The sequence below is a fragment of the Hydractinia symbiolongicarpus genome, chromosome 6, assembly GCF_029227915.1.
Source record: "Hydractinia symbiolongicarpus strain clone_291-10 chromosome 6, HSymV2.1, whole genome shotgun sequence".
NCBI lineage: Eukaryota > Metazoa > Cnidaria > Hydrozoa > Anthoathecata > Hydractiniidae > Hydractinia > Hydractinia symbiolongicarpus.
This window is the reverse complement of record NC_079880.1, coordinates 16,189,965-16,212,618: the sequence shown is the minus strand read 5'-3', so window position 1 is coordinate 16,212,618 and position 22,654 is coordinate 16,189,965. Positions and strand designations below refer to the sequence as shown.

The 22,654-nt window shown below is 47.6% G+C and overlaps 1 long non-coding RNA gene across 1 annotated transcript; it reads right to left on the bottom strand.

The window, feature by feature from the left end:
- Positions 1-949: 949 nt before the first annotated feature.
- On the bottom strand, positions 950-22,001 carry LOC130647198 (uncharacterized). The gene is made up of 2 exons (XR_008982813.1): positions 21,919-22,001; positions 950-21,553 (listed from the first exon to the last, which is right to left on the bottom strand). It is a non-coding gene; the product is annotated as an uncharacterized LOC130647198 (long non-coding RNA).
- Between the last annotated feature and the right edge of the window lie 653 nt (positions 22,002-22,654).

The following is a 22,654-nucleotide window of genomic DNA, read 5'->3' as shown; positions in this document are numbered from 1 at the left end:
TGGAACCACATGATTTACGTGTAAGGCCTTTATTAAGCGTCCAGAGGCTGTATCATAGCCTCTTCCTGGCGTGTGCATGTGGATAACGGCGTTGTAAAGCAATGAAACCAGGGAAAACAACTTAGGACGGCGTAGTGTATTGAGAGTGGAAGGACTAGACCAATGGTAACCTGCGCAGGCACGCGAAACCACACGAATACGTGTAAGGCATTTAATAGGCGTCAAAAGGCCGTATTACAGCCTTTTCATGGCGTGTGCATGTGGTTTACGGCGTTGTAAAGCCATGGAACCAGGAAAAACAACTTAGGACGGCGTAGTGTATTGACAGTGGAAGAACTAGACCAATGGTAACAAGCTTGGACGCGTGGAACCACGTGATTTACGTGTAAGGCATTTAATAGGCGTCAAAAGGCCATATTATAGCATTTTCATGGCGTGTGCATGTGGTTTACGGCGTTGTAAAGCCATGGAACGAGGAAAAACAACTTAGGACGGCGTAGTGCATTGAGAGTGGAAGAACTAGACCAATAGTAACCTGCGCAGTCACGCGGAAACACGCGATTTACGTGTAAGGCCTCTAATAGGCGGCAAATGGCCGTATTATGGCCTTTCAATGGCGTGTGCATGTGGTTTACGACGTTCTAAACACATGGAACCAGAGAAAACAACTTAGGACGGCGTGGTGTATTGAGAGTGGAAGAACTAGACCAATGGTACCAAGCTTGGACGCGTGGAACCACGTGATTTACGTGTAAGGCCTTTATTAGGCGTCAAAAGGCCGCGTTATAGCCTTTTCATGGCGTGTGCATGTGGTTTACGGCGTTGTAAAGCCATGGAACCAGGAAAAACAACTTAGGACGGCGTAGTGTATTGAGAGTGGAAGAACTAGACCAATGGTAACAAGCTTGGACGCGTGGAACCACGTGATTTACGTGTAAGGCCTTTATTCGGCGTCCAGAGGCCGTATTATAGCCTTTTCATGGCGTGTGCATGTGGATTACGGCGTTGTATAGCCATGGAACCAGGGAAAACAACTTAGGACGGCGTAGTGTATTGGGAGTGGAAGAACTAGACCAATGGTAACAAGCTTGGACGCGTGGAACCACGTGATTTACGTGTAAGGCCTTTATTAGGCGTCCAGAGGCCGTATCATAGCCTCTTCATGGCGTGTGCATGTGGATTACGGCGTTGTAAAGCCATGAAACCAGGGAAAACAACTTAGGACGGCGTAGTGTATTGAGAGTGGAAGAACTAGACCAATGGTAACATGCTTGGACGCGTGGAACCCGGTGATTTACGTGTAAGGCATTTAATAGGCGTCAAAAGGCCGTATTATAGCATTTTCATGGCGTGTGCATGCGGTTTACGGCGTTGTAAAGCCATGGAACCAGAAAAAACAACTTAGGACGGCGTAGTGCATTGAGAGTGGAAGAACTAGACCAATAGTAACCTGCGCAGTCACGCGGAAACACGCGATTTACGTGTAAGGCCTTTAATAGGCGGCAAATGGCCGTATTATGGCCTTTCAATGGCGTGTGCATGTGGTTTACGGCGTTCTAAACACATGGAACCAGAGAAAACAACTTAGGACGGCGTGGTGTATTGAGAGTGGAAGAACTAGACCAATGGTACCAAGCTTGGACGCGTGGAACCTCGTGATTTACGTGTAAGGCCTTTATTAGGCGTCAAAAGGCCGCGTTATAGCCTTTTCATGGCGTGTGCATGTGGTTTACGGCGTTGTAAAGCCATGGAACCAGGAAAAACAACTTAGGACGGCGTAGTGTATTGGGAGTGGAAGAACTAGACCAATGGTAACAAGCTTGGACGCGTGGAACCACGTGATTTACGTGTAAGGCCTTTATTAAGCGTCCAGAGGCTGTATCATAGCCTCTTCATGGCGTGTGCATGTGGATAACGGCGTTGTAAAGCCATGAAACCAGGAAAAACAACTTAGGACGGCGTAGTGTATTGAGAGTGGAAGAATTAGACCAATGGTAACATGCTTGGACGCGTGGAACCCGGTGATTTACGTGTAAGGCATTTAATAGGCGTCAAAAGGCCGTATTATAGCATTTTCATGGCGTGTGCATGTGGTTTACGGCGTTGTGAAGCCATGGAACCAGGAAAAACAACTTAGGACGTTCTAGTGTATTGAGAGTGGAAGGACTAGACCAATGGTAACCTGCACAGGCACGCAAAACCACACGATTACGTGTAAGGCATTTAATAGGCGGCAAATGGCCGTATTATGGCCTTTCAATGGCGTGTGCATGTGGTTTACGGCGTTCTAAACACATGGAACCAGAGAAAACAACTTAGGACGGCGTGGTGTATTGAGAGTGGAAGAACTAGACCAATGGTACCAAGCTTGGACGCGTGGAACCTCGTGATTTACGTGTAAGGCCTTTATTAGGCGTCAAAAGGCCGCGTTATAGCCTTTTCATGGCGTGTGCATGTGGTTTACGGCGTTCTAAACACATGGAACCAGAGAAAACAACTTAGGACGGCGTGGTGTATTGAGAGTGGAAGAACTAGACCAATGGTACCAAGCTTGGACGCGTGGAACCACGTGATTTACGTGTAAGGCCTTTATTAGGCGTCAAAAGGCCGCGTTATAGCCTTTTCATGGCGTGTGCATGTGGTTTACGGCGTTGTAAAGCCATGGAATCAGGAAAAACAACTTAGGACGGCGTAGTGTATTGAGAGTGGAAGAACTAGACCAATGGTAACAAGCTTGGACGCGTGGAACCCCGTGATTTACGTGTAAGGCATTTAATAGGCGTCAAAAGGCCGTATTACAGCCTTTTCATGGCGTGTGCATGTGGTTTACGGCGTTGTAAAGCCATGGAACCAGGAAAAACAACTTTGGACGGCGTAGTGTATTGAGAGTGGAAGAACTAGACCAATGGTAACAAGCTTGGACGCGTGGAACCACGTGATTTACGTGTAAGGCATTTAATAGGCGTCAAAAGGCCATATTATAGCATTTTCATGGCGTGTGCATGTGGTTTACGGCGTTGTAAAGCCATGGAACCAGGAAAAACAACTTAGGACGGCGTAGTGCATTGAGAGTGGAAGAACTAGACCAATAGTAACCTGCGCAGTCACGCAGAAACACGCGATTTACGTGTAAGGCCTTTAATAGGCGGCAAATGGCCGTATTATGGCCTTTCAATGGCGTGTGCATGTGGTTTACGACGTTCTAAACACATGGAACCAGAGAAAACAACTTAGGACGGCGTGGTGTATTGAGAGTGGAAGAACTAGACCAATGGTACCAAGCTTGGACGCGTGGAACCACGTGATTTACGTGTAAGGCCTTTATTAGGCGTCAAAAGGCCGCGTTATAGCCTTTTCATGGCGTGTGCATGTGGTTTACGGCGTTGAAAAGCCATGGAATCAGGAAAAACAACTTAGGACGGCGTAGTGTATTGGGAGTGGAAGAAGTAGACCAATGGTAACAGGCTTGGACGCGTGGAACCACGTGATTTACTTGTAGGGCCTTTATTATGCGTCCAGAGGCCGTATTATAGCCTCTTCATGGCGTGTGCATGTGGAGAACGGCGTTGTAAAGCCATGGAACCAGGAAAAACAACTTAGGACGGCGTAGTGCATTGAGAGTGGAAGAACTAGACCAATGGTAACCTGCGCCGGCACGCAAAACCACACGATTACGTGTAAGGCATTTAATAGGCGTCAAAAGGCCGTATTATAGCCTTTTCATGGCGTGTGCATGTGGTTTACGGCGTTGTAAAGCCATGGAACCAGGAAAAACAACTTAGGACGGCGTAGTGTATTGAGAGTGGAAGAACTAGACCAATGGTAACAAGCTTGGACGCGTGGAACCACGTGATTTACGTGTAAGGCCTTTATTCGGCGTCCAGAGGCCGTATTATAGCCTTTTCATGGCGTGTGCATGTGGATTACGGCGTTGTATAGCCATGGAACCAGGGAAAACAACTTAGGACGGCGTAGTGTATTGGGAGTGGAAGAACTAGACCAATGGTAACAAGCTTGGACGCGTGGAACCACGTGATTTACGTGTAAGGCCTTTATTAGGCGTCCAGAGGCCGTATCATAGCCTCTTCATGGCGTGTGCATGTGGATTACGGCGTTGAAAAGCCATGAAACCAGGGAGAACAACTTAGGACGGCGTAGTGTATTGAGAGTGGAAGAACTAGACCAATGGTAACATGCTTGGACGCGTGGAACCCGGTGATTTACGTGTAAGGCATTTAATAGGCGTCAAAAGGCCGTATTATAGCATTTTCATGGCGTGTGCATGTGGTGTACGGCGTTGTAAAGCCATGGAACCAGGGAAAACAACTTAGGACGGCGTAGTGTATTGGGAGTGGAAGAACTAGACCAATGGTAACAGCCTTGGACGCGTGGAACCACGTGATTTACTTGTAGGGCCTTTATTAGGCGTCCAGAGGCCGTATTATAGCCTCTTCATGGCGTGTGCATGTGGATTACGGCGTTGTAAAGCCATGGAACCAGGAAAAACAACTTAGGACGGCGTAGTGAATTGAGAGTGGAAGAACTAGACCAATGGTAACCTGCGCAGGCACGCGAAACCACACGATTACGTGTAAGGCATTTAATAGGCGTCAAAAGGCCGTATTATAGCCTTTTCATGGCGTGTGCATGTGGTTTACGGCGTTGTAAAGCCATGGAACCAGGAAAACAACTTAGGACGGCGTAGTGTATTGAGAGTGGAAGAACTAGACCAATGGTAACAAGCTTGGACGCGTGGAACCACGTGATTTACGTGTAAGGCATTTAATAGGCGTCAAAAGGCCATATTATAGCATTTTCATAGCGTGTGCATGTGGTTTACGGCGTTGTAAAGCCATGGAACCAGGAAAAACAACTTAGGACGGCGTAGTGCATTGAGAGTGGAAGAACTAGACCAATAGTAACCTGCGCAGTCACGCGGAAACACGCAATTTACGTGTAAGGCCTTTAATAGGCGGCAAATGGCCGTATTATGGCCTTTCAATGGCGTGTGCATGTGGTTTACGACGTTCTAAACACATGGAACCAGAGAAAACAACTTAGGACGGCGTGGTGTATTGAGAGTGGAAGAACTAGACCAATGGTACCAAGCTTGAACGCGTGGAACCACGTGATTTACGTGTAAGGCCTTTATTAGGCGTCAAAAGGCCGCGTTATAGCCTTTTCATGGCGTGTGCATGTGGTTTACGGCGTTGTAAAGCCATGGAACCAGGAAAAACAACTTAGGACGGCGTAGTGTATTGGGAGTGGAAGAACTAGACCAATGGTAACAGGCTTGGACGCGTGGAACCACGTGATTTACTTGTAGGGCCTTTATTAGGCGTCCAGAGGCCGTATTATAGCCTCTTCATGGCGTGTGCATGTGGAGAACGGCGTTGTAAAGCCATGGAACCAGGAAAAACAACTTAGGACGGCGTAGTGCATTGAGAGTGGAAGAACTAGACCAATGGTAACCTGCGCCGGCACGCGAAACCACACGATTACGTGTAAGGCATTTAATAGGCGTCAAAAGGCCGTATTATAGCCTTTTCATGGCGTGTGTATGTGGTTTACATCGTTGTAAAGCCATGGAACCAGGGAAAACAACTTAGGACGGCGTAGTGTATTGAGAGTGGAAGAACTAGACCAATGGTACCAAGCTTGAACGCGTGGAACCACGTGATTTACGTGTAAGGCCTTTATTAGGCGTCAAAAGGCCGCGTTATAGCCTCTTCATGGCGTGTGCATGTGGAGAACGGCGTTGTAAAGCCATGGAACCAGGAAAAACAACTTAGGACGTTCTAGTGTATTGAGAGTGGAAGGACTAGACCAATGGTAACCTGCGCAGGCACGCAAAACCACACGATTACGTGTAAGGCATTTAATAGGCGTCAAAAGGCCGTATTATAGCCTCTTCATGGCGTGTGTATGTGGTTTACATCGTTGTAAAGCCATGGAACCAGGGAAAACAACTTAGGACGGCGTAGTGTATTGAGAGTGGAAGAACTAGACCAATGGTAACAAGCTTGGACGCGTGGAACCCCGTGATTTACGTGTAAGGCATTTAATAGGCGTCAAAAGGCCGTATTACAGCCTTTTCATGGCGTGTGCATGTGGTTTACGGCGTTGTAAAGCCATGGAACCAGGAAAAACAACTTAGGACGGCGTAGTGTATTGAGAGTGGAAGAACTAGACCAATGGTAACAAGCTTGGACGCGTGGAACCACGTGATTTACGTGTAAGGCATTTAATAGGCGTCAAAAGGCCATATTATAGAATTTTCATGGCGCGTGCATGTGGTTTACGGCGTTGTAAAGCCATGGAACCAGGAAAAACAACTTAGGACGGCGTAGTGCATTGAGAGTGGAAGAACTAGACCAATAGTAACCTGCGCAGTCACGCGGAAACACGCGATTTACGTGTAAGGCCTTTAATAGGCGGCAAATGGCCGTATTATGGCCTTTCAATGGCGTGTGCATGTGGTTTACGACGTTCTAAACACATGGAACCAGAGAAAACAACTTAGGACGGCGTGGTGTATTGAGAGTGGAAGAACTAGACCAATGGTACCAAGCTTGGACGCGTGGAACCACGTGATTTACGTGTAAGGCCTTTATTAGGCGTCAAAAGGCCGCGTTATAGCCTTTTCATGGCGTGTGCATGTGGTTTACGGCGTTGTAAAGCCATGGAATCAGGAAAAACAACTTAGGACGGCGTAGTGTATTGAGAGTGGAAGAACTAGACCAATGGTAACAAGCTTGGACGCGTGGAACCCCGTGATTTACGTGTAAGGCATTTAATAGGCGTCAAAAGGCCGTATTACAGCCTTTTCATGGCGTGTGCATGTGGTTTACGGCGTTGTAAAGCCATGGAACCAGGAAAAACAACTTTGGACGGCGTAGTGTATTGAGAGTGGAAGAACTAGACCAATGGTAACAAGCTTGGACGCGTGGAACCACGTGATTTACGTGTAAGGCATTTAATAGGCGTCAAAAGGCCGTATTATGGCCTTTCAATGGCGTGTGCATGTGGTTTACGACGTTCTAAACACATGGAACCAGAGAAAACAACTTAGGACGGCGTGGTGTATTGAGAGTGGAAGAACTAGACCAATGGTACCAAGCTTGGACGCGTGGAACCACGTGATTTACGTGTAAGGCCTTTATTAGGCGTCAAAAGGCCGCGTTATAGCCTTTTCATGGCGTGTGCATGTGGTTTACGGCGTTGAAAAGCCATGGAATCAGGAAAAACAACTTAGGACGGCGTAGTGTATTGGGAGTGGAAGAACTAGACCAATGGTAACAGGCTTGGACGCGTGGAACCACGTGATTTACTTGTACGGCCTTTATTATGCGTCCAGAGGCCGTATTATAGCCTCTTCATGGCGTGTGCATGTGGAGAACGGCGTTGTAAAGCCATGGAACCAGGAAAAACAACTTAGGACGGCGTAGTGCATTGAGAGTGGAAGAACTAGACCAATGGTAACCTGCGCCGGCACGCGAAACCACACGATTACGTGTAAGGCATTTAATAGGCGTCAAAAGGCCGTATTATAGCCTTTTCATGGCGTGTGCATGTGGTTTACGGCGTTGTAAAGCCATGGAACCAGGAAAAACAACTTAGGACGGCGTAGTGTATTGAGAGTGGAAGAACTAGACCAATGGTAACAAGCTTGGACGCGTGGAACCACGTGATTTACGTGTAAGGCCTTTATTCGGCGTCCAGAGGCCGTATTATAGCCTTTTCATGGCGTGTGCATGTGGATTACGGCGTTGTATAGCCATGGAACCAGGGAAAACAACTTAGGACGGCGTAGTGTATTGGGAGTGGAAGAACTAGACCAATGGTAACAAGCTTGGACGCGTGGAACCACGTGATTTACGTGTAAGGCCTTTATTAGGCGTCCAGAGGCCGTATCATAGCCTCTTCATGGCGTGTGCATGTGGATTACGGCGTTGAAAAGCCATGAAACCAGGGAGAACAACTTAGGACGGCGTAGTGTATTGAGAGTGGAAGAACTAGACCAATGGTAACATGCTTGGACGCGTGGAACCCGGTGATTTACGTGTAAGGCATTTAATAGGCGTCAAAAGGCCGTATTATAGCATTTTCATGGCGTGTGCATGTGGTGTACGGCGTTGTAAAGCCATGGAACCAGGGAAAACAACTTAGGACGGCGTAGTGTATTGGGAGTGGAAGAACTAGACCAATGGTAACAGTCTTGGACGCGTGGAACCACGTGATTTACTTGTAGGGCCTTTATTAGGCGTCCAGAGGCCGTATTATAGCCTCTTCATGGCGTGTGCATGTGGATTACGGCGTTGTAAAGCCATGGAACCAGGAAAAACAACTTAGGACGGCGTAGTGAATTGAGAGTGGAAGAACTAGACCAATGGTAACCTGCGCAGGCACGCGAAACCACACGATTACGTGTAAGGCCTTTAATAGGCGGCAAATGGCCGTATTATGGCCTTTCAATGGCGTGTGCATGTGGTTTACGACGTTCTAAACACATGGAACCAGAGAAAACAACTTAGGACGGCGTGGTGTATTGAGAGTGGAAGAACTAGACCAATGGTACCAAGCTTGAACGCGTGGAACCACATGATTTACGTGTAAGGCCTTTATTAGGCGTCAAAAGGCCGCGTTATAGCCTTTTCATGGCGTGTGCATGTGGTTTACGGCGTTGTAAAGCCATGGAACCAGGAAAAACAACTTAGGACGGCGTAGTGTATTGGGAGTGGAAGAACTAGACCAATGGTAACAGGCTTGGACGCGTGGAACCACGTGATTTACTTGTAGGGCCTTTATTAGGCGTCCAGAGGCCGTATTATAGCCTCTTCATGGCGTGTGCATGTGGAGAACGGCGTTGTAAAGCCATGGAACCAGGAAAAACAACTTAGGACGGCGTAGTGCATTGAGAGTGGAAGAACTAGACCAATGGTAACCTGCGCCGGCACGCGAAACCACACGATTACGTGTAAGGCATTTAATAGGCGTCAAAAGGCCGTATTATAGCCTTTTCATGGCGTGTGTATGTGGTTTACATCGTTGTAAAGCCATGGAACCAGGGAAAACAACTTAGGACGGCGTAGTGTATTGAGAGTGGAAGAACTAGACCAATGGTACCAAGCTTGAACGCGTGGAACCACGTGATTTACGTGTAAGGCCTTTATTAGGCGTCAAAAGGCCGCGTTATAGCCTCTTCATGGCGTGTGCATGTGGAGAACGGCGTTGTAAAGCCATGGAACCAGGAAAAACAACTTAGGACGTTCTAGTGTATTGAGAGTGGAAGGACTAGACCAATGGTAACCTGCGCAGGCACGCAAAACCACACGATTACGTGTAAGGCATTTAATAGGCGTCAAAAGGCCGTATTATAGCCTCTTCATGGCGTGTGTATGTGGTTTACATCGTTGTAAAGCCATGGAACCAGGGAAAACAACTTAGGACGGCGTAGTGTATTGAGAGTGGAAGAACTAGACCAATGGTAACAAGCTTGGACGCGTGGAACCCCGTGATTTACGTGTAAGGCATTTAATAGGCGTCAAAAGGCCGTATTACAGCCTTTTCATGGCGTGTGCATGTGGTTTACGGCGTTGTAAAGCCATGGAACCAGGAAAAACAACTTAGGACGGCGTAGTGTATTGAGAGTGGAAGAACTAGACCAATGGTAACAAGCTTGGACGCGTGGAACCACGTGATTTACGTGTAAGGCATTTAATAGGCGTCAAAAGGCCATATTATAGAATTTTCATGGCGCGTGCATGTGGTTTACGGCGTTGTAAAGCCATGGAACCAGGAAAAACAACTTAGGACGGCGTAGTGCATTGAGAGTGGAAGAACTAGACCAATAGTAACCTGCGCAGTCACGCGGAAACACGCGATTTACGTGTAAGGCCTTTAATAGGCGGCAAATGGCCGTATTATGGCCTTTCAATGGCGTGTGCATGTGGTTTACGACGTTCTAAACACATGGAACCAGAGAAAACAACTTAGGACGGCGTGGTGTATTGAGAGTGGAAGAACTAGACCAATGGTACCAAGCTTGGACGCGTGGAACCACGTGATTTACGTGTAAGGCCTTTATTAGGCGTCAAAAGGCCGCGTTATAGCCTTTTCATGGCGTGTGCATGTGGTTTACGGCGTTGTAAAGCCATGGAATCAGGAAAAACAACTTAGGACGGCGTAGTGTATTGGGAGTGGAAGAACTAGACCAATGGTAACAGGCTTGGACGCGTGGAACCACGTGATTTACTTGTACGGCCTTTATTATGCGTCCAGAGGCCGTATTATAGCCTCTTCATGGCGTGTGCATGTGGAGAACGGCGTTGTAAAGCCATGGAACCAGGAAAAACAACTTAGGACGGCGTAGTGCATTGAGAGTGGAAGAACTAGACCAATGGTAACCTGCGCCGGCACGCGAAACCACACGATTACGTGTAAGGCATTTAATAGGCGTCAAAAGGCCGTATTATAGCCTTTTCATGGCGTGTGCATGTGGTTTACGGCGTTGTAAAGCCATGGAACCAGGAAAAACAACTTAGGACGGCGTAGTGTATTGAGAGTGGAAGAACTAGACCAATGGTAACAAGCTTGGACGCGTGGAACCACGTGATTTACGTGTAAGGCCTTTATTCGGCGTCCAGAGGCCGTATTATAGCCTTTTCATGGCGTGTGCATGTGGATTACGGCGTTGTATAGCCATGGAACCAGGGAAAACAACTTAGGACGGCGTAGTGTATTGGGAGTGGAAGAACTAGACCAATGGTAACAAGCTTGGACGCGTGGAACCACGTGATTTACGTGTAAGGCCTTTATTAGGCGTCCAGAGGCCGTATCATAGCCTCTTCATGGCGTGTGCATGTGGATTACGGCGTTGAAAAGCCATGAAACCAGGGAGAACAACTTAGGACGGCGTAGTGTATTGAGAGTGGAAGAACTAGACCAATGGTAACAAGCTTGGACGCGTGGAACCACGTGATTTACGTGTAAGGCCTTTATTAGGCGTCCAGAGGCCGTATTATAGCCTCTTCATGGCGTGTGCATGTGGATTACGGCGTTGTAAAGCCATGGAACCAGGAAAAACAACTTAGGACGGCGTAGTGCATTGAGAGTGGAAGAACTAGACCAATGGTAACCTGCGCAGGCACGCGAAACCACACGATTTACGTGTAAGGCCTTTAATAGGCGGCAAATGGCCGTATTATGGCCTTTCAATGGCGTGTGCATGTGGTTTACGACGTTCTAAACACATGGAACCAGAGAAAACAACTTAGGACGGCGTGGTGTATTGAGAGTGGAAGAACTAGACCAATGGTACCAAGCTTGAACGCGTGGAACCACGTGATTTACGTGTAAGGCCTTTATTAGGCGTCAAAAGGCCGCGTTATAGCCTTTTCATGGCGTGTGCATGTGGTTTACGGCGTTGTAAAGCCATGGAACCAGGAAAAACAACTTAGGACGGCGTAGTGTATTGGGAGTGGAAGAACTAGACCAATGGTAACAGGCTTGGACGCGTGGAACCACGTGATTTACTTGTAGGGCCTTTATTAGGCGTCCAGAGGCCGTATTATAGCCTCTTCATGGCGTGTGCATGTGGTTTACGGCGTTGTAAAGCCATGGAACCAGGAAAAACAACTTAGGACGGCGTAGTGTATTGAGAGTGGAAGAACTAGACCAATGGTAACAAGCTTGGACGCGTGGAACCACGTGATTTACGTGTAAGGCCTTTATTCGGCGTCCAGAGGCCGTATTATAGCCTTTTCATGGCGTGTGCATGTGGATTACGGCGTTGTATAGCCATGGAACCAGGGAAAACAACTTAGGACGGCGTAGTGTATTGGGAGTGGAAGAACTAGACCAATGGTAACAAGCTTGGACGCGTGGAACCACGTGATTTACGTGTAAGGCCTTTATTAGGCGTCCAGAGGCCGTATCATAGCCTCTTCATGGCGTGTGCATGTGGATTACGGCGTTGTAAAGCCATGAAACCAGGGAAAACAACTTAGGACGGCGTAGTGTATTGAGAGTGGAAGAACTAGACCAATGGTAACAGGCTTGGACGCGTGGAACCACGTGATTTACGTGTAGGGCCTTTATTAGGCGTCCAGAGGCCGTATTATAGCCTCTTCATGGCGTGTGCATGTGGATTACGGCGTTGTAAAGCCATGGAACCAGGGAAAACAACTTAGGACGGCGTAGTGCATTGAGAGTGGAAGAACTAGACCAATGGTAACAAGCTTGGACGCGTGGAACCTTGTGATTTACGTGTAAGGCCTTTATTAGGCGTCCAGAGGCCGTATTATAGCCTTTTCATGGCGTGTGCATGTGGATTACGGCGTTCTGAAGCCATGGAACCAGGAATAACAACTTAGGACGTTCTAGTGTATTGAGAGTGGAAGGACTAGACCAATGGTAAATTGCGCAGGCACGCGAAACCACACGATTACGTGTAAGGCATTTATTAGGCGTCAAAAGGCCGTATTATAGCCTTTTCATGTCGTGTGCATGTGGTTTACGGCGTTGTAAAGCCATGGAACCAGAGAAAACAACTTAGGACGGCGTAGTGTATTGGGAGTGGAAGAACTAGACCAATGGTAACAGTCTTGGAGCGTGGAACCACGTGATTTACTTGTAGGGCCTTTATTAGGCGTCCAGAGGCCGTATTATAGCCTCTTCATGGCGTGTGCATGTGGATTACGGCGTTGTAAAGCCATGGAACCAGGAAAAACAACTTAGGACGGCGTAGTGCATTGAGAGTGGAAGAACTAGACCAATGGTAACCTGCGCAGGCACGCGAAACCACACGATTACGTGTAAGGCATTTAATAGGCGTCAAAAGGCCGTATTATAGCCTTTTCATGGCGTGTGCATGTGGTTTACGGCGTTGTAAAGCCATGGAACCAGGAAAAACAACTTAGGACGGCGTAGTGTATTGAGAGTGGAAGAACTAGACCAATGGTAACAAGCTTGGACGCGTGGAACCACGTGATTTACGTGTAAGGCCTTTATTCGGCGTCCAGAGGCCGTATTATAGCCTTTTCATGGCGTGTGCATGTGGATTGCGGCGTTGTATAGCCATGGAACCAGGGAAAACAACTTAGGACGGCGTAGTGTATTGGGAGTGGAAGAACTAGACCAATGGTAACAAGCTTGGACGCGTGGAACCACGTGATTTACGTGTAAGGCCTTTATTAGGCTTCCAGAGGCCGTATCATAGCCTCTTCATGGCGTGTGCATGTGGATTACGGCGTTGTAAAGCCATGAAACCAGGGAAAACGACTTAGGACGGCGTAGTGTATTGAGAGTGGAAGAACTAGACCAATGGTAACATGCTTGGACGCGTGGAACCCGGTGATTTACGTGTAAGGCCTTTATTAGGCGTCCAGAGGCCGTATTATAGCCTTTTCATGGCGTGTGCATGTGGATTACGGCGTTCTGAAGCCATGGAACCAGGAATAACAACTTAGGACGTTCTAGTGTATTGAGAGTGGAAGGACTAGACCAATGGTAAATTGCGCAGGCACGCGAAACCACACGATTACGTGTAAGGCATTTATTAGGCGTCAAAAGGCCGTATTATAGCCTTTTCATGTCGTGTGCATGTGGTTTACGGCGTTGTAAAGCCATGGAACCAGAGAAAACAACTTAGGACGGCGTAGTGTATTGGGAGTGGAAGAACTAGACCAATGGTAACAGTCTTGGACGCGTGGAACCACGTGATTTACTTGTAGGGCCTTTATTAGGCGTCCAGAGGCCGTATTATAGCCTCTTCATGGCGTGTGCATGTGGATTACGGCGTTGTAAAGCCATGGAACCAGGAAAAACAACTTAGGACGGCGTAGTGTATTGGGAGTGGAAGAACTAGACCAATGGTAACAGGCTTGGACGCGTGGAACCACGTGATTTACGTGTAGGGCCTTTATTAATCGTCCAGAGGCCGTATTATAGCCTCTTCATGGCGTGTGCATGTGGATTACGGCGTTGTAAAGCCATGGAACCAGGGAAAACAACTTAGGACGGCGTAGTGCATTGAGAGTGGAAGAACTAGACCAATGGTAACAAGCTTGGACGCGTGGAACCTTGTGATTTACGTGTAAGGCCTTTATTAGGCGTCCAGAGGCCGTATTGTAGCCTTTTCATGGCGTGTGCATGTGGATTACGGCGTTCTGAAGCCATGGAACCAGGAATAACAACTTAGGACGTTCTAGTGTATTGAGAGTGGAAGGACTAGACCAATGGTAAATTGCGCAGGCACGCGAAACCACACGATTACGTGTAAGGCATTTATTAGGCGTCAAAAGGCCGTATTATAGCCTTTTCATGTCGTGTGCATGTGGTTTACGGCGTTGTAAAGCCATGGAACCAGAGAAAACAACTTAGGACGGCGTAGTGTATTGGGAGTGGAAGAACTAGACCAATGGTAACAGTCTTGGACGCGTGGAACCACGTGATTTACTTGTAGGGCCTTTATTAGGCGTCCAGAGGCCGTATTATAGCCTCTTCATGGCGTGTGCATGTGGATTACGGCGTTGTAAAGCCATGGAACCAGGAAAAACAACTTAGGACGGCGTAGTGCATTGAGAGTGGAAGAACTAGACCAATGGTAACCTGCGCAGGCACGCGAAACCACACGATTACGTGTAAGGCATTTAATAGGCGTCAAAAGGCCGTATTATAGCCTTTTCATGGCGTGTGCATGTGGTTTACGGCGTTGTAAAGCCATGGAACCAGGAAAAACAACTTAGGACGGCGTAGTGTATTGAGAGTGGAAGAACTAGACCAATGGTAACAAGCTTGGACGTGTGGAACCACGTGATTTACGTGTAAGGCCTTTATTCGGCGTCCAGAGGCCGTATTATAGCCTTTTCATGGCGTGTGCATGTGGATTGCGGCGTTGTATAGCCATGGAACCAGGGAAAACAACTTAGGACGGCGTAGTGTATTGGGAGTGGAAGAACTAGACCAATGGTAACAAGCTTGGACGCGTGGAACCACGTGATTTACGTGTAAGGCCTTTATTAGGCTTCCAGAGGCCGTATCATAGCCTCTTCATGGCGTGTGCATGTGGATTACGGCGTTGTAAAGCCATGAAACCAGGGAAAACGACTTAGGACGGCGTAGTGTATTGAGAGTGGAAGAACTAGACCAATGGTAACATGCTTGGACGCGTGGAACCCGGTGATTTACGTGTAAGGCCTTTATTAGGCGTCCAGAGGCCGTATTATAGCCTTTTCATGGCGTGTGCATGTGGATTACGGCGTTCTGAAGCCATGGAACCAGGAATAACAACTTAGGACGTTCTAGTGTATTGAGAGTGGAAGGACTAGACCAATGGTAAATTGCGCAGGCACGCGAAACCACACGATTACGTGTAAGGCATTTATTAGGCGTCAAAAGGCCGTATTATAGCCTTTTCATGTCGTGTGCATGTGGTTTACGGCGTTGTAAAGCCATGGAACCAGAGAAAACAACTTAGGACGGCGTAGTGTATTGGGAGTGGAAGAACTAGACCAATGGTAACAGTCTTGGACGCGTGGAACCACGTGATTTACTTGTAGGGCCTTTATTAGGCGTCCAGGAGCCGTATTATAGCCTCTTCATGGCGTGTGCATGTGGATTACGGCGTTGTAAAGCCATGGAACCAGGAAAAACAACTTAGGACGGCGTAGTGCATTGAGAGTGGAAGAACTAGACCAATGGTAACCTGCGCAGGCACGCGAAACCACACGATTACGTGTAAGGCATTTAATAGGCGTCAAAAGGCCGTATTATAGCCTTTTCATGGCGTGTGCATGTGGTTTACGGCGTTGTAAAGCCATGGAACCAGGAAAAACAACTTAGGACGGCGTAGTGTATTGAGAGTGGAAGAACTAGACCAATGGTAACAAGCTTGGACGCGTGGAACCACGTGATTTACTTGTAGGGCCTTTATTAGGCGTCCAGAGGCCGTATTATAGCCTCTTCATGGCGTGTGCATGTGGATTACGGCGTTGTAAAGCCATGGAACCAGGAAAAACAACTTAGGACGGCGTAGTGCATTGAGAGTGGAAGAACTAGACCAATGGTAACCTGCGCAGGCACGCGAAACCACACGATTACGTGTAAGGCATTTAATAGGCGTCAAAAGGCCGTATTATAGCCTTTTCATGGCGTCTGCATGTGGTTTACGGCGTTGTAAAGCCATGGAACCAGGAAAAACAACTTAGGACGGCGTAGTGTATTGAGAGTGGAAGAACTAGACCAATGGTAACAAGCTTGGACGTGTGGAACCACGTGATTTACGTGTAAGGCCTTTATTCGGCGTCCAGAGGCCGTATTATAGCCTTTTCATGGCGTGTGCATGTGGATTGCGGCGTTGTATAGCCATGGAACCAGGGAAAACAACTTAGGACGGCGTAGTGTATTGGGAGTGGAAGAACTAGACCAATGGTAACAAGCTTGGACGCGTGGAACCACGTGATTTACGTGTAAGGCCTTTATTAGGCTTCCAGAGGCCGTATCATAGCCTCTTCATGGCGTGTGCATGTGGATTACGGCGTTGTAAAGCCATGAAACCAGGGAAAACGACTTAGGACGGCGTAGTGTATTGAGAGTGGAAGAACTAGACCAATGGTAACATGCTTGGACGCGTGGAACCCGGTGATTTACGTGTAAGGCCTTTATTAGGCGTCCAGAGGCCGTATTATAGCCTTTTCATGGCGTGTGCATGTGGATTACGGCGTTCTGAAGCCATGGAAACAGGAATAACAACTTAGGACGTTCTAGTGTATTGAGAGTGGAAGGACTAGACCAATGGTAAATTGCGCAGGCACGCGAAACCACACGATTACGTGTAAGGCATTTATTAGGCGTCAAAAGGCCGTATTATAGCCTTTTCATGTCGTGTGCATGTGGTTTACGGCGTTGTAAAGCCATGGAACCAGGAAAAACAACTTAGGACGGCGTAGTGTATTGAGAGTAAAAGAACTAGACCAATGGTAACAAGCTTGGACGCGTGGAACCACGTGATTTACGTGTAAGGCCTTTATTCGGCGTCCAGAGGCCGTATTATAGCCTTTTCATGGCGTGTGCATGTGGATTGCGGCGTTGTATAGCCATGGAACCAGGGAAAACAACTTAGGACGGCGTAGTGTATTGGGAGTGGAAGAACTAGACCAATGGTAACAAGCTTGGACGCGTGGAACCACGTGATTTACGTGTAAGGCCTTTATTAGGCTTCCAGAGGCCGTATCATAGCCTCTTCATGGCGTGTGCATGTGGATTACGGCGTTGTAAAGCCATGAAACCAGGGAAAACGACTTAGGACGGCGTAGTGTATTGAGAGTGGAAGAACTAGACCAATGGTAACATGCTTGGACGCGTGGAACCCGGTGATTTACGTGTAAGGCATTTAATAGGCGTCAAAAGGCCGTATTATAGCATTTTCATGGCGTGTGCATGTGGTTTACGGCGTTGTAAAGCCATGGAACCAGGAAAAACAATTTAGGACGTTCTAGTGTATTGAGAGTGGAAGGACTAGACCAATGGTAACCTGCGCAGGCACGCGAAACCACACGATAACGTGTAAGGCATTTAATAGGCGTCAAAAGGCCGTATTATAGCCTCTTCATGGCGTGTGTATGTGGTTTACATCGTTGTAAAGCCATGGAACCAGGGAAAACAACTTAGGACGGCGTAGTGTATTGAGAGTGGAAGAACTAGACCAATGGTAACAAGCTTGGACGCGTGGAACCCCGTGATTTACGTGTAAGGCATTTAATAGGCGTCAAAAGGCCGTATTATAGCCTTTTCATGGCGTGTGCATGTGGTTTACGGCGTTGTAAAGCCATGGAACCAGGAAAAACAACTTAGGACGTTCTAGTGTATTGAGAGTGGAAGGACTACACCAATGGTAACCTGCGCAGGCACGCGAAACCACACGATTACGTGTAAGGCATTTAATAGGCGTCAAAAGGCCGTATTACAGCCTTTTCATGGCGTGTGCATGTGGTTTACGGCGTTGTAAAGCCATGGAACCAGAAAAAACAACTTAGGACGGCGTAGTGTATTGAGAGTGGAAGAACTAGACTAATGGTAACAAGCTTGGACGCGTGGAACCACGTGATTTACGTGTAAGGCCTTTATTAGGCGTCCAGAGGCCGTATTATAGCCTTTTCATGGCGTGTGCATGTGGATTACGGCGTTGTAAAGCCATGGAACCAGGGAAAACAACTTAGGACGGCGTAGTGTATTGAGAGTGGAAGAACTAGACCAATGGTAACATGCTTGGACGCGTGGAACCAGGTGATTTACGTGTAAGGCATTTAATAGGCGTCAAAAGGCCATATTATAGCATTTTCATGGCGTGTGCATGTGGTTTACGGCGTTGTAAAGCCATGGAACCAGGAAAAACAACTTAGGACGGCGTAGTGCATTGAGAGTGGAAGAACTAGACCAATAGTAACCTGCGCAGTCACGCGGAAACACGCGATTTACGTGTAAGGCCTTTAATAGGCGGCAAATGGCCGTATTATGGCCTTTCAATGGCGTGTGCATGTGGTTTACGGCGTTCTAAACACATGGAACCAGAGAAAACAACTTAGGACGGCGTGGTGTATTGAGAGTGGAAGAACTAGACCAATGGTACCAAGCTTGGACGCGTGGAACCACGTGATTTACGTGTAAGGCCTTTATTAGGCGTCAAAAGGCCGCGTTATAGCCTTTTCATGGCGTGTGCATGTGGTTTACGGCGTTGTAAAGCTATGGAACCAGGAAAAACAACTTAGGACGGCGTAGTGTATTGGGAGTGGAAGAACTAGACCAATGGTAACAGGCTTGGACGCGTGGAACCACGTGATTTACGTGTAGGGCCTTTATTAGGCGTCCAGAGGCCGTATTATAGCCTCTTCATGGCGTGTGCATGTGGATTACGGCGTTGTAAAGCCATGGAACCAGGGAAAACAACTTAGGACGGCGTAGTGCATTGAGAGTGGAAGAACTAGACCAATGGTAACAAGCTTGGACGCGTGGAACCTTGTGATTTACGTGTAAGGCCTTTATTAGGCGTCCAGAGGCCGTATTATAGCCTTTTCATGGCGTGTGCATGTGGATTACGGCGTTTTGAAGCCATGGAACCAGGAATAACAACTTAGGACGTTCTAGTGTATTGAGAGTGGAAGGACTAGACCAATGGTAAATTGCGCAGGCACGCGAAACCACACGATTACGTGTAAGGCATTTATTAGGCGTCAAAAGGCCGTATTATAGCCTTTTCATGTCGTGTGCATGTGGTTTACGGCGTTGTAAAGCCATGGAACCAGAGAAAACAACTTAGGACGGCGTAGTGTATTGGGAGTGGAAGAACTAGACCAATGGTAACAGTCTTGGACGCGTGGAACCACGTGATTTACTTGTAGGGCCTTTATTAGGCGTCCAGAGGCCGTATTATAGCCTCTTCATGGCGTGTGCATGTGGATTACGGCGTTGTAAAGCCATGGAACCAGGAAAAACAACTTAGGACGGCGTAGTGCATTGAGAGTGGAAGAACTAGACCAATGGTAACCTGCGCAGGCACGCGAAACCACACGATTACGTGTAAGGCATTTAATAGGCGTCAAAAGGCCGTATTATAGCCTTTTCATGGCGTGTGCATGTGGTTTACGGCGTTGTAAAGCCATGGAACCAGGAAAAACAACTTATGACGGCGTAGTGTATTGAGAGTGGAAGAACTAGACCAATGGTAACAAGCTTGGACGCGTGGAACCACGTGATTTACGTGTAAGGCCTTTATTCGGCGTCCAGAGGCCGTATTATAGCCTTTTCATGGCGTGTGCATGTGGATTGCGGCGTTGTATAGCCATGGAACCAGGGAAAACAACTTAGGACGGCGTAGTGTATTGGGAGTGGAAGAACTAGACCAATGGTAACAAGCTTGGACGCGTGGAACCACGTGATTTACGTGTAAGGTCTTTATTAGGCTTCCAGAGGCCGTATCATAGCCTCTTCATGGCGTGTGCATGTGGATTACGGCGTTGTAAAGCCATGAAACCAGGGAAAACGACTTAGGACGGCGTAGTGTATTGAGAGTGGAAGAACTAGACCAATGGTAACATGCTTGGACGCGTGGAACCCGGTGATTTACGTGTAAGGCATTTAATAGGCGTCAAAAGGCCGTATTATAGCATTTTCATGGCGTGTGCATGTGGTTTACGGCGTTGTAAAGCCATGGAACCAGGAAAAACAATTTAGGACGTTCTAGTGTATTGAGAGTGGAAGGACTAGACCAATGGTAACCTGCGCAGGCACGCCAAACCACACGATAACGTGTAAGGCATTTAATAGGCGTCAAAAGGCCGTATTATAGCCTCTTCATGGCGTGTGTATGTGGTTTACATCGTTGTAAAGCCATGGAACCAGGGAAAACAACTTAGGACGTCGTAGTGTATTGAGAGTGGAAGAACTAGACCAATGGTAACAAGCTTGGACGCGTGGAACCCCGTGATTTACGTGTAAGGCATTTAATAGGCGTCAAAAGGCCGTATTATAGCCTTTTCATGGCGTGTGCATGTGGTTTACGGCGTTGTAAAGCCATGGAACCAGGAAAAACAACTTAGGACGTTCTAGTGTATTGAGAGTGGAAGGACTACACCAATGGTAACCTGCGCAGGCACGCGAAACCACACGATTACGTGTAAGGCATTTAATAGGCGTCAAAAGGCCGTATTACAGCCTTTTCATGGCGTGTGCATGTGGTTTACGGCGTTGTAAAGCCATGGAACCAGAAAAAACAACTTAGGACGGCGTAGTGTATTGAGAGTGGAAGAACTAGACTAATGGTAACAAGCTTGGACGCGTGGAACCACGTGATTTACGTGTAAGGCCTTTATTAGGCGTCCAGAGGCCGTATTATAGCCTTTTCATGGCGTGTGCATGTGGATTACGGCGTTGTAAAGCCATGGAACCAGGGAAAACAACTTAGGACGGCGTAGTGTATTGAGAGTGGAAGAACTAGACCAATGGTAACATGCTTGGACGCGTGGAACCAGGTGATTTACGTGTAAGGCATTTAATAGGCGTCAAAAGGCCATATTATAGCATTTTCATGGCGTGTGCATGTGGTTTACGGCGTTGTAAAGCCATGGAACCAGGAAAAACAACTTAGGACGGCGTAGTGCATTGAGAGTGGAAGAACTAGACCAATAGTAACCTGCGCAGTCACGCGGAAACACGCGATTTACGTGTAAGGCCTTTAATAGGCGGCAAATGGCCGTATTATGGCCTTTCAATGGCGTGTGCATGTGGTTTACGGCGTTCTAAACACATGGAACCAGAGAAAACAACTTAGGACGGCGTGGTGTATTGAGAGTGGAAGAACTAGACCAATGGTACCAAGCTTGGACGCGTGGAACCACGTGATTTACGTGTAGGGCCTTTATTAGGCGTCCAGAGGCCGTATTATAGCCTCTTCATGGCGTGTGCATGTGGATTACGGCGTTGTAAAGCCATGGAACCAGGGAAAACAACTTAGGACGGCGTAGTGCATTGAGAGTGGAAGAACTAGACCAATGGTAACCTGCGCAGGCACGCGAAACCACACGATTACGTGTAAGGCATTTAATAGGCGTCAAAAGGCAGTATTATAGCCTTTTCATGGCGTGTGCATGTGGTTTACGGCGTTGTAAAGCCATGGAACCAGGAAAAACAACTTAGGACGGCGTAGTGTATTGAGAGTGGAAGAACTAGACCAATGGTAACAAGCTTGGACGCGTGGAACCACGTGATTTACGTGTAAGGCCTTTATTACGCGTCCAGAGGCCGTATTATAGCCTTTTCATGGCGTGTGCATGTGGATTACGGCGTTGTATAGCCATGGAACCAGGGAAAACAACTTAGGACGGCGTAGTGTATTCAGAGTGGAAGAACTAGACCAATGGTAACAAGCTTGGACGCGTGGAACCTTGTGATTTACGTGTAAGGCCTTTATTAGGCGTCCAGAGGCCGTATTATAGCCTTTTCATGGCGTGTGCATGTGGATTACGGTGTTCTGAAGCCATGGAACCAGGAATAACAACTTAGGACGTTCTAGTGTATTGAGAGTGGAAGGACTAGACCAATGGTAAATTGCGCAGGCACGCCAAACCACACGATTACGTGTAAGGCATTTATTAGGCGTCAAAAGGCCGTATTATAGCCTTTTCATGTCGTGTGCATGTGGTTTACGGCGTTGTAAAGCCATGGAACCAGAGAAAAAAACTTAGGACGGCGTAGTGTATTGAGAGTGGAAGAACTAGACCAATGGTAACAAGCTTGGACGCGTGGAACCCCGTGATTTACGTGTAAGGCATTTAATATGCGTCAAAAGGCCGTATTATAGTCTTTTCATGGCGTGTGCATGTGGTTTACAGCGTTGTAAAGCCATGGAACCAGGAAAAACAACTTAGGACGTTCTAGTGTACTGAGAGTGGAAGGACTAGACCAATGGTAACAAGCTTGGACGCGTGGAACCACGTGATTTACGTGTAAGGCCATTATTAGGCGTCCAGAGGCCGCATTATAGCCTTTTCATGGCGTGTGCATGTGGATTACGGCGTTGTAAAGCCATGGAACCAGGGAAAACAACTTAGGACGGCGTAGTGTATTGAGAGTGGAAGAACTAGATCAATGGTAACAAGCT